This window comes from Castor canadensis, chromosome 8, assembly GCF_047511655.1.
Source record: "Castor canadensis chromosome 8, mCasCan1.hap1v2, whole genome shotgun sequence".
Lineage (NCBI taxonomy): Eukaryota > Metazoa > Chordata > Mammalia > Rodentia > Castoridae > Castor > Castor canadensis.
The window spans coordinates 27,138,703-27,149,167 of NC_133393.1; the positions used below are offsets into that span (position 1 = coordinate 27,138,703).

The 10,465-nt window shown below is 36.1% G+C and overlaps 1 pseudogene; it reads right to left on the bottom strand.

The window, feature by feature from the left end:
• Positions 1-5,766: 5,766 nt before the first annotated feature.
• On the bottom strand, positions 5,767-6,712 carry LOC109680435 (olfactory receptor 2H2-like; annotated as a pseudogene).
• Positions 6,713-10,465: the final 3,753 nt, after the last annotated feature.

Genomic DNA, 10,465 nt, shown 5'->3' on the forward strand with positions numbered 1-10,465 from the left:
AATGTGATGAGTTTGACGGATATGGGGACCTTCTGTAGCTACAAAGTTTATCTTACATTTCCTTCTCCAAGTTGGCATCTGAGTTTAGAGCAATTTGGTAACCCAGTTTCTGAGTGAGAGAAGATGAAAGGCAAAGAAGCTATTTCTTTTTTTAAATTTTATTTTCGTTTATATTAGCATATTATAGTTGTACAGGGAGTACATTTAACATTTACATAAGTGCTTACAATATATCTTTTTTTTCTTTTATTCATATGTGCATACAATGTTTGGGTCATTTCTCCCCCCTTCTCCCCATCCCTTCCCTTACCTACCCCACCCCCTTCCTCTCCCCCAACCCCCTCGCTACCAGGCAGAAACTATTTTGCCCTTATCTCTAATTTTGTTGAAGAGAGAGTATAAGCAATAATAGGAAGGACCAAGGGTTTTTGCTAGTTGAGATAAGAATAGCTATACAGGAAGTTGACGCACATTTCTTTCCTGTACATGTGTGTTACCTTCTAAAGAAGCTATTTCTGAAGTAGGGTTGGAATCAGATGTCTGGAGAGTTGGGGATGAAATAGCCCTGATAGAGGCCAGGGTTTTCCTAGTTACTTTGAAAATCATTTGTTCTGTTATGAAACTCCAAGATGACACCAGCACAAGACTCAGAGTAAAACATATTTTGGCTCTATTATTTTTTGAAAGTTTTTTTCCACTGTCTGTTTTTACTTAGATTCATTACCAGATTATGCCAAGAGACCATGGTACCCCCCTTCAGTAAATTCTTCACTATCACATTCGACACCTCTGCCTTATTCCAATATTATTGGTCTTTATTGGCAAAAGTTTTCTTCAAATTTTCTTCTCCTTGAAAATCCTGCTATTGTTCTGCTGAAAGAGTGTTGTTTTTCTACCATATCATACACCCTTTATAATCCAAGAACTTTAGGCCATTTGTACAATGACAATATTTTATTTGTTCAGTGTCTGGGCTTTTACATATTAAAGTTATTTCTTTGTACATAAAAATATATGCCATGTATAAACAACTGGTTCTGTGTTTGCCATTTTTAATTTGGCAACGATAGCTCCTGAGTTTCATAATATAGAACCACAGAGGCCCATACTGAAAGCCATACCCAGGGCCAATATCTATGCAGAAATTTTTGTCTGAGGAGAGGTCTGTTAATTTAGGTGCCAGGAGTTGGGGGTATGCATGTGGGACAAGGAGAAAGATAGAAAAAGTTTTGAATAACTTGAGTCTTATGGTAATAGAAGAAGGAAGGAGGGAAGAAAGGAAGGGAGGGAAGGAGGGAAGAAAGGAAGGGAGGGAGGGAGGAAATATTTGGGTTGACAAAGGATCTGAAGCTAAAACTATTAAACAACTTTGTGATTATGTGTGATACAGATACAGATTATTACCCAGGGAAAAGCCAGACTGGTGGACTAGATAAAAACTACTTTAAGTTCTGCTTAGTGTTTGAAGGGGGCTGTCTTTCTCCTCTTGTAAATACCAAGTCAAATGTTCCAGATGAAGTAGTTGATGTGTTTTGTATGCAAACCATGTGGGACTGGCCTTATGTTAAGTGAGATATTCACCCACTAAAAATGCCCATAGCCCAGGTCACATCCTATGCTGTGGTTAAGCAAAGCCTCTTTTCCATGGGCACCCCATGCAATCTTCATGAGTGTCAATATGAGAAATATTACTGAATATTTTCTCTCAGTTTCCTGGCTGAACTTGTTGTACTCATTTTAAGCAGAGGGGAGGAAATGAGAGAGAATGATGGTGGGAGGTGGACCTAACCAGGATACATTGTAAGCATATACAGAAATGTTAGAATGAATCCACCCTGTACAACTAATGTATGCTAACAAAAATATTTAAGAAATCATCAAGATGATAAAAAGTGAGGCACAGAATGGGAGGAAATCTTTGCAGGTCATACCTATACCACAGCACTTGCATTGAGAGTATATAAAGAACTTCAATTCAATAATAAATAATCTAATTGCTAAAACAGGCAAGTGAGCTTAGGAGTCAAACACACAAAAAGTATACAAATGGCCAAAGGATATTGAAGTGCTCAACACAATAAGTGATAAGAAAAATGAAAACAAAACAATAATGAGATGCCACTAGACATTCACTAGTATGACTGAAAATAAAAAGTCTGACAGTATCAAATGTTGGAGAGGATATGAAACGATCAGACCTTGCTCATATTGCTGATACGGATACAAAATAGCAGGATTTTGGAAAACCATGTGTAGTGCCCTAAACATAGATCTATCCCATAACCAGTAAAGCTACTCCAAGATACTTATCCAAGAGAAATAAAAATATTTGTCCAGAAAAATTTTAGACAAGCATGCTCATTATAACCTTATTTATAATACCAAAAACAGAAAAAAGTGGGGCGCATTCATTAGTGTAACCCTTTCTGGCCATGCATACTACAAAGTAGCCATGGGTACTACAAGGACATCTCTCCCACTATTGCCAAGCACTCCAGAGGCTTTGGTTTTGCTATCTTTACCACTATGGAGGAGGTGGATGCGGCCGCAAATACAGGGCCACATAGAGGGGAAAGCAGAGTTGTGGATCTAAAGAGAAGATTCTCAAAGTCCAGTTACCCACTTACTTGTGACAGTGATCTATCGGTAGCATATAGAAAGATATGGAAATCAACATGATAGTGGAATAGGAGCTTTCTACCATTAGCCCGTACCTCCAAACACGGACACTACATCAATTTTCAAAACAACCAATAGACAAAAGTATCTTTGTGGGAATATGAGGTCTTAGCAAAGAAATCCCTGCACACTAATGGAGCAAAAATTTTCAGAAGTGACTTTCTTGAGTTTTAAATAGTTTCACTTTACCACATCACGTCTTCACCAAAGGTGGCAAAGCTCACTGCAGGAGAAACTTCATTACCCTGTGATTTCTTCCATGGGGAACATTGAGAGAATTGGCATAGCTATACACCAAATAGCAGACACAACAGCTATGGTACATTTTGTACTGGTAGTGATGGTACACTCGACAAGCTAAGATGATACACTTGACAAATTGAAGCTGCCCAGAGCCTTACATACTGAACTTTACAAAACCATGAAATTACTGCCCTATTGCAAATACATAATCTTTGTTAAGGATGTCAGGTGGATTACAGGTTAATTTATAATGAGAATTTATCATGGCAATCCTGAGAAAGTTCAGCCTGAATGTTACAATGCCCAGACAATGATGCTATGCTCCAGGAGCTTTTCATTTCCCATTCCAGAGACTCCTAAGAAACTGAATGAATGTCTGAAGCCATATTATAGCCAGGTGTTTTCTGAACAAACTACTTATGTAAGGAAATATTCACCATTTTCTAAAATGATTATGAAGAGGTAAATGATTTCTGAGTTGTTCATTTTATAACAATGATTAGCTGTTAATATATATTCCATAATATTTGTGGTTAGAATGAAAAGAAATGAAAGTTGACAAATATGTGCGTAGGTAAGTCCACAGTGTCTTTCATATTGTTTTTCTCAGTCATCTCCCAACTTGCTAACAGATCTGGGTCATCCTTGTTTTTCCACACTGATATTCCCATAGTGGAATCCCTTTACCCTTTCCACAAACCTACCTCTATCTCTCCCAAAACATTCCAATGTGGCATTGGTATATACTGTTTCATAATTAATAAAGTAGCCTATATCCTTAAATTATTTACACTTCAAATTTTCTTACCTTCTGGCATTAATTGAAGTGAAGATACTATTGCATCCATAACCTTCTTCTAGGAAGACCATTCCATCCTTAAAAATGCAACTTCTGATAAACAAAGTACTGTCCATTCTATTCCATTTTTGCATCATTTCCCTTTACTATAGGAAATCCATTGTTTATTTGAAGCCCATGTCATTTTTGATGAGCAAATTTCTAAGCTGGTATTTCCTGCAATATTTCCAGCATCAAAATACCATTTTAATTCATACACTTACCCCAAGGTACAGTCAGATGCTTTAACTCAGTAATGCTGGAGAATCTTAATTTTAACAACTACACTATATAAACCTTATGAATTTTCAAATGTAAAGAACTTTGCTCTTTTTTCTACTTGCCATTGTCATTTGCTGGAATCATAACTGCCTCCCTCAACATTCATGGAAACTTTTACATTAGAGTGAAAGGTTTTGCCTATATCAAAACCATTGGTATTATTCTAAACTATTTTGAAAGTAGATGAACCTTTGAACATGCCACACCCTATTTCCATCTCTAGGGTAATTAACACCTCTTACCCTCAGGTAGATATTGCCATGTCCACCTCATGAACCTACTCATCTCCAAGAGCTACTCCCACTCTACAACCATGAAGTAAATACCACAAAACAACCTTCTCTATACATGTTTTGTATATTCCTTGCAACTGAACTGAGGGATAACAAAACAATTGTATAAGTATTGGTGTCTTGTAGATTGTTAAGAAGTGTTGATACATCCTTCTAGTGATCATGCTAGTTTTTATGGACAGTTTAGCCTTCATTTGCAAATAAAAACCCAAGTTTAGAAAATTTAGTACAAAGTATCAAAATTAGAAATAAGAGGCACAGTTCATCTGGGACATGGTTAGAGACAATACCTGATCCTAGCATCATCCGCTCAGGTGACATGGACCAGGACATGGGAGGCAACTGAGGATTGAGCACAGTGAATTAGCAAATCTGTGGAGTCAATAATTTAAAGTCACGATTTTAGTTAAATAAAGAAAAGTAGCAGACATACACAATAACTAAAAAGCAACAACAAATAGAACTTTGTTGGATGATATTCAAAAGTCAAAAATCAAGTAGCATAGTAAACAACCCCAGGTAGGGGTTGAAAAGCAAGTCCCTCTATACTAAGATAATAAGCAAAAAATTATTTTGGCTTATAGCTGCCTCAGCCATTTAACTATAAGCACCATGATTTTTTTTTAATCTTTTATCTGCCATTTTTATGCTTTATCTCTAGTATATAGTACATAACAGGTACATAACATGAAATTATAAGATGAATGGATAAGAATTAGATCAGAAAAAGGCAAACATTTCATTAAAATAGGAACTTAGAATGAAGGTAAAGACTAAAGTCTAATGCCATTATTGGGCACCCAAATATCAACTATCACACTGATAAATGTGATCACATATTCTTATTTGTGTAGCAGTACCAAAAACAGAGAGTGTGGTTGGCTTGGCAAACACTTTTACACTAGGCTGTGGTAGGTGCATCACACATCAGCAGTGGTCACGCTGAGTCAGTAAAATAGAGGTCACTCAGAGCAAGCACCAATTACATTAAAGCATGGTGTACATATGCATTTCCTTAAATGTTTCTGCCTCAGAACTTTACAAACCTTCTTGAGACAAGAATTTTTGATGAAGACACTACTTGAACTGGAAGAAAAATAGAATGAAAAAGGGAAATAAATGTACAGACATGAAATATATATCACTTGGTATTTATGTTGCAAGTATTTTATATCTTTTGTTCCCTCCAATTCAGTTGTAGTATATATTTCACCAAAATCAACTACTAAACATATTAATTTTTATACCATATTGTTCTTAAATCACCATAATGAAGAACTCAGGGTTTAATCAGTGATTGATGAAAAACTGAAATCACAACTAGAACAAATGCAGCTCCTTCCTGAACTTAAGGGCTGCATCTCCAGGTTTTTGTGAAAAGGTTACTCTCTATTTTCAAGTTAAGCAACAGGCAAACATATGTAAACCTCATTAGTTATTCTGGGAATCCTAGATTCTTCTTCCTAATCTCATCAGTGCCCCTTTTACCTCTTTGTTCCTTAGAGTATAGATGAATGGGTTGAGAGTTGGGGTGACTACAGTGTAGAAAAGGGTGAGAAATTTGCCCCATTCATGAGCATAGCGATTCTTGGGTTGAAGGTAGACACCCGTGACAGTACCATAGAAGAGGGAGACAGCAAGAAGGTGAGAGGTGCAGGTGCTAACTGCTTTCTTCTGACCCGCAGTTGACTTTATCCTTAGCACAGCCCTCAAGATAGCACCATATGAGGAAAGAATAATGATCAGGGGAAACCATCAGGGGAATAATGCTGGATATGAACATCTGGATTTCATTGTAGGTAGTGTCTGCACTGGATAGCTGAATCAAGGCTGAGATTTCACAGACAATGTCATCTACTATTCGGTGGGAACAGAAGGGTAACTTGAGGGTGGCAGGGGACTGGATCAGAGACTGTATAAGGCCGGTACCCCAGGCAAGACTGGCCAGCTGCAGACAAACTTTGGGGTGCACTATGGTCATATATTTCAGAGGATGACACACTGCTACATAGCGGTCAATGGCCATGACAACAAGGAGGACACATTCAGTGGTTACAAGCCACAGGAAGACATAGAGTTGTACAGCACAGTCAATGTAGCTGATGGTCTTCTCTGGACCCCAGAAGTTAACCAACATCTGAGGAACACAGCTGCTAGTGAAACAGAGATCTAGCAAGGAAAGGTTGGAGAGAAAGAAATACATAGGGATTTGGAGTTTTGGATCTTTCCAGGAAACAAGAATTATGAACATATTTCCTGAAATTGTCAAGGAATAAAATATCAAAATGACCCAAAAAAGTACCTTCTCCAAGTATGGCTTGTCAGAGAAGCCCAGGAGGATAAAATCACTGTGACTGTCATTGCAAACTGAGATCATAGTTTCTGAGGCAATTGCCTCTTTGGTGAATGGCTTAAAAGTAGTTGCTCAAAAGCGTGTGATGGTTCCAAAACAGAGACTGGAAGGACAGTATGACTTGCTTCATTCCTCTACTCAAAGATAAGATTTTCACCTCCTGTTTTTTGGGAAAAACTCATCATTTAGTGAAGTGCTTTGATCTTTTATAACTACCATTCATTCTCTCTGTTTTTGTTTTTTAAATATTCAATTTGGTATATGAGCATTGTAAATATTATACAAAATATTTTTAAGCACTTGCTAGAGAAAATTACTTTGTCAAAATTAAACATTTTATGTATTTGCTCTTCCTGAACATTTACCTTTTATAGATTTTTATATTTATATGGTACTGGTAGTTGTATTTTGTATTTTCATTGCTTCTTTTCTTTTGTCCTGTCATTTTTCTGTGTCTTTGTATTTCAATTTATCTGTCTCATTTTTCCTTCTCTCCTCTTCATTTATCCTATCCTTTGGTCTTTATACTTCCTTCTCTTCACCTTTCTTTCTCCTTTTCTCCAGTCCTTTTTTTCATTTTTCTGTTTATTTTTGAACTTGAATTATCTGTTACCTTTATGATATGTGATTATAGGGAAATTTTTTTATTGTTCTTTAATTTTTCATTAGATTTTGTATTTGGAAAATTGAGAAATACTAGAGCCTACCAATGTTTGTTGGAAGGACTAAACATGAAAACCAAGGAACATAGTAAACATATCTCTGACACATAGTAACCACTTTGTTAAGATATAAGGAAAGCTTTTCATAGTGAAAAACATCAGAGAATGAACATCATCTAGAACACATTTTATATGTCTACATTACCTTCTTTGCAGAAGTTTGAAAAATAAATTTATGTATTTTCTTGCCTTTGTAGCTTCTGTGTATTTATATTGTGTATTTATAGAGCAGATCTATTTGTATTTACTGTCTGTTCTTCAACCAATGAGACTATCATTTGGTCACTTGCTATAGTATTTCACATTCTCCACTTTTTAGGGAATCTTGATTACTGTTTGAAAATTCCCTGCTTTTATATACTAGGGCAGTTGTATAGTTTTTTGATTATTCTTAGGAGGTGTTAATAAAGAATGATAGAGAAAGCATGTTAAGAAAACCAAAAGCTTGGAATTAAGATGAAAGCATATAAAACTATTTAAAACATTCTATTGTGTAAAATGGGCAAATTAAGCCACAATTCTAAGAAAAACTATAATGTTGTCCAAGTATTTAGACTCTATTACACACTTATACTTCTAACTTTATCCACATCTAGAAGCAGACTGGGGGTAAGGCGGGGGGGAGAAATGACCCAAACACTGTATGCACATATGAATAAAATAAAAATTAAAAAAAAAAGAAATCCAACCTTAGGATTACAAAATAAATCAAATATTCTCTTCAAAAAAGAAAAAAAGAAGCAAATCCCATTGAAATTTTCATAATCATTAGTTCACAGGATTTGACAATATTAATCAGGTAACCTCCAAGAATAAACATTCTTATGTCACCTAAATGCATTGATCACTTATAGTTCAAATTTCACCATAAATTTTTTTATTTTACTCAAATTATATTTTACCATTCCATGCATTTTAGAAAATATATATAATCTCTGTGACTCAGTACTCTTTAATGCAGATTTTTTTTGATTAGTGAGGTAATATTAGTACTTTTTTATGCATTTGAGTATGATATTTTTGATTTTATATCCACTTCATCATGACAACTAGTTAATATTGCTTATCTGTTCAAATGGTTCCTCCTTCCTTTTTTCAAAAGTAGTGTCTGCATGTCTATGGCAATCTAATTCTGTATATCTATATATACATCAAACTACTTTTCTCTTCCAGTTCCTAAACTATTGGAAAATCATTTTGAATTCACCCTTAAAGATTTTCTTACATACATCTTTAGAGTCTTCTATTAGTATTCAAATTTTTATATTACTTTTTAATTAGCCTACCTTGGGAGTACAAGGGGGTTTTGTTGTGATAATTCCATAGAAATATACAGTGCACTATGAACAAATTCACCTCTTTCTTATACTTCTTCTTTTTTAAATCTTTTATTCATATGTGCATACAATGTTTGGGTCATTTCTCCCCACTCCCCCTTTCCTTTCCCCCCAACCCCTCCCTCTACTCCCTACCCCCTCGCTTTCAGGCAGAAACTGTTTTGCCTTTATCTCTAATTTTGTTGAAGAGAGAGTATAAACAATAATAAGACAGACCAAGGGTTTTTGCTAGTTGAGATAAGGATAGCTATACAGGGAGATTCCTCGCATTGCTTTCATGTACATATGTGTTACGTTCCAGATTGATTCTTTTCAAACTGACCTTTTCTCTACTTCCTGGTTCCTTTCTCCTATTGGCCCCTGTCCTTTAAAGTTTCTGGATTAGTTCCTTTGCATTGAGGACATCAAATGCTATCATGTGTTTTTGGGTTTCTTACCTATCATCATACCTCCTGTGTGTGCTCTCGCCCTGCTATATTTGCCCTTGATCTAAAGTCCACATATGAGGGAGAACATATGATTTTTGGTCTTCTGAGCCTGGTTAACCTCTCTCAGGATGATGTTCTCCAGTTCCATCCATTTACTTGTGAATGATAAGATTTCATTCTTCGTGGATGAGTAGAATTCCTTTTTGCATAAATGCCACATTTTCTTGATCCATTCATCAGTAGTGGTTGTTTCCATAACTTGGCTATTGTGAATAGTGCTGCAATAAACATGGGTGTGCAAGTGTCTCTGGAAAAACCTGTGTCACGTTCCTTTGGGTATGACCCCAGGAGTGGGATTGCTGGATCACATGGCAGGTCTATGTTTAGGTTTTTAAGAAGTCTCCAAATTTTTTTCCAGAGTGGTTGCACTAGTTTGCATTCCCACCAGCAGTGTATAAGGGTTCCTTTTTCCCTACATCCTTGCCAACACCTGTTGGAGGTGGTGTTTCTAATGATGGCTATTCTAACAGGGGTGAGGTGGTATCTTAGTGTGGTTTTGATTTGCATTCCCTTTATGGCTAGAGAAGGTGAGCATTTTTTTATGTGTTTTTTGGCTATTTGAATTTCTTCTTTTGAAAAACTTCTGTTTAGTTCAGTTGCCCATTTCTTTATTAACCAATAACCATTAATTTTGAGAGAGTTTAGTTTTTGAGTTCCCTGTATATTCTGGTTATCAGTCCCTTGTCTGGATGTGTAGCTGGCAAATATTTCTTCCCACTCTATGGGTTGTCTCTTCAGTTTAGAGAGCATTAATTTTGTTGAGCAGAAGCTTTTTAGTTTTATGAAATCCCATTTGTCCATCCTTTCTCTTAGTTGCTGAGCTTCTGGGTGTCTTTTGAGGAAGTCCTTGCCTATACCTATTACTTTCAAAGTGTTTCCTACTCTTTCCTGTACCAACTTTAGAGTTTGGGGTCTGATATTAAGGTCCTTGATCCATTTTGAGTTAATATTGGTATAGGGTGATATACATGGATCTAGTTTCAGTTTTTTGCAGACTGCTAACTAGTTTTCCCAACAGCTTTTGTTGAAGAGGCTATCTTTTCTCCATCTTACATTTTTAGCACCTTCATCAAAGATAAGTTGGATATAGCTGTATAGCTGTGTGAATTCATATCCAGGTCTTCTATTCTGTTCCACTGCTCTTCATGTCTGTTTTTGTGCCAGTACTATGCTGTTTTTATTGCTATTGCTTTGTAATATAGTTTCAAGTCGGGTATTGTGATACTTCCA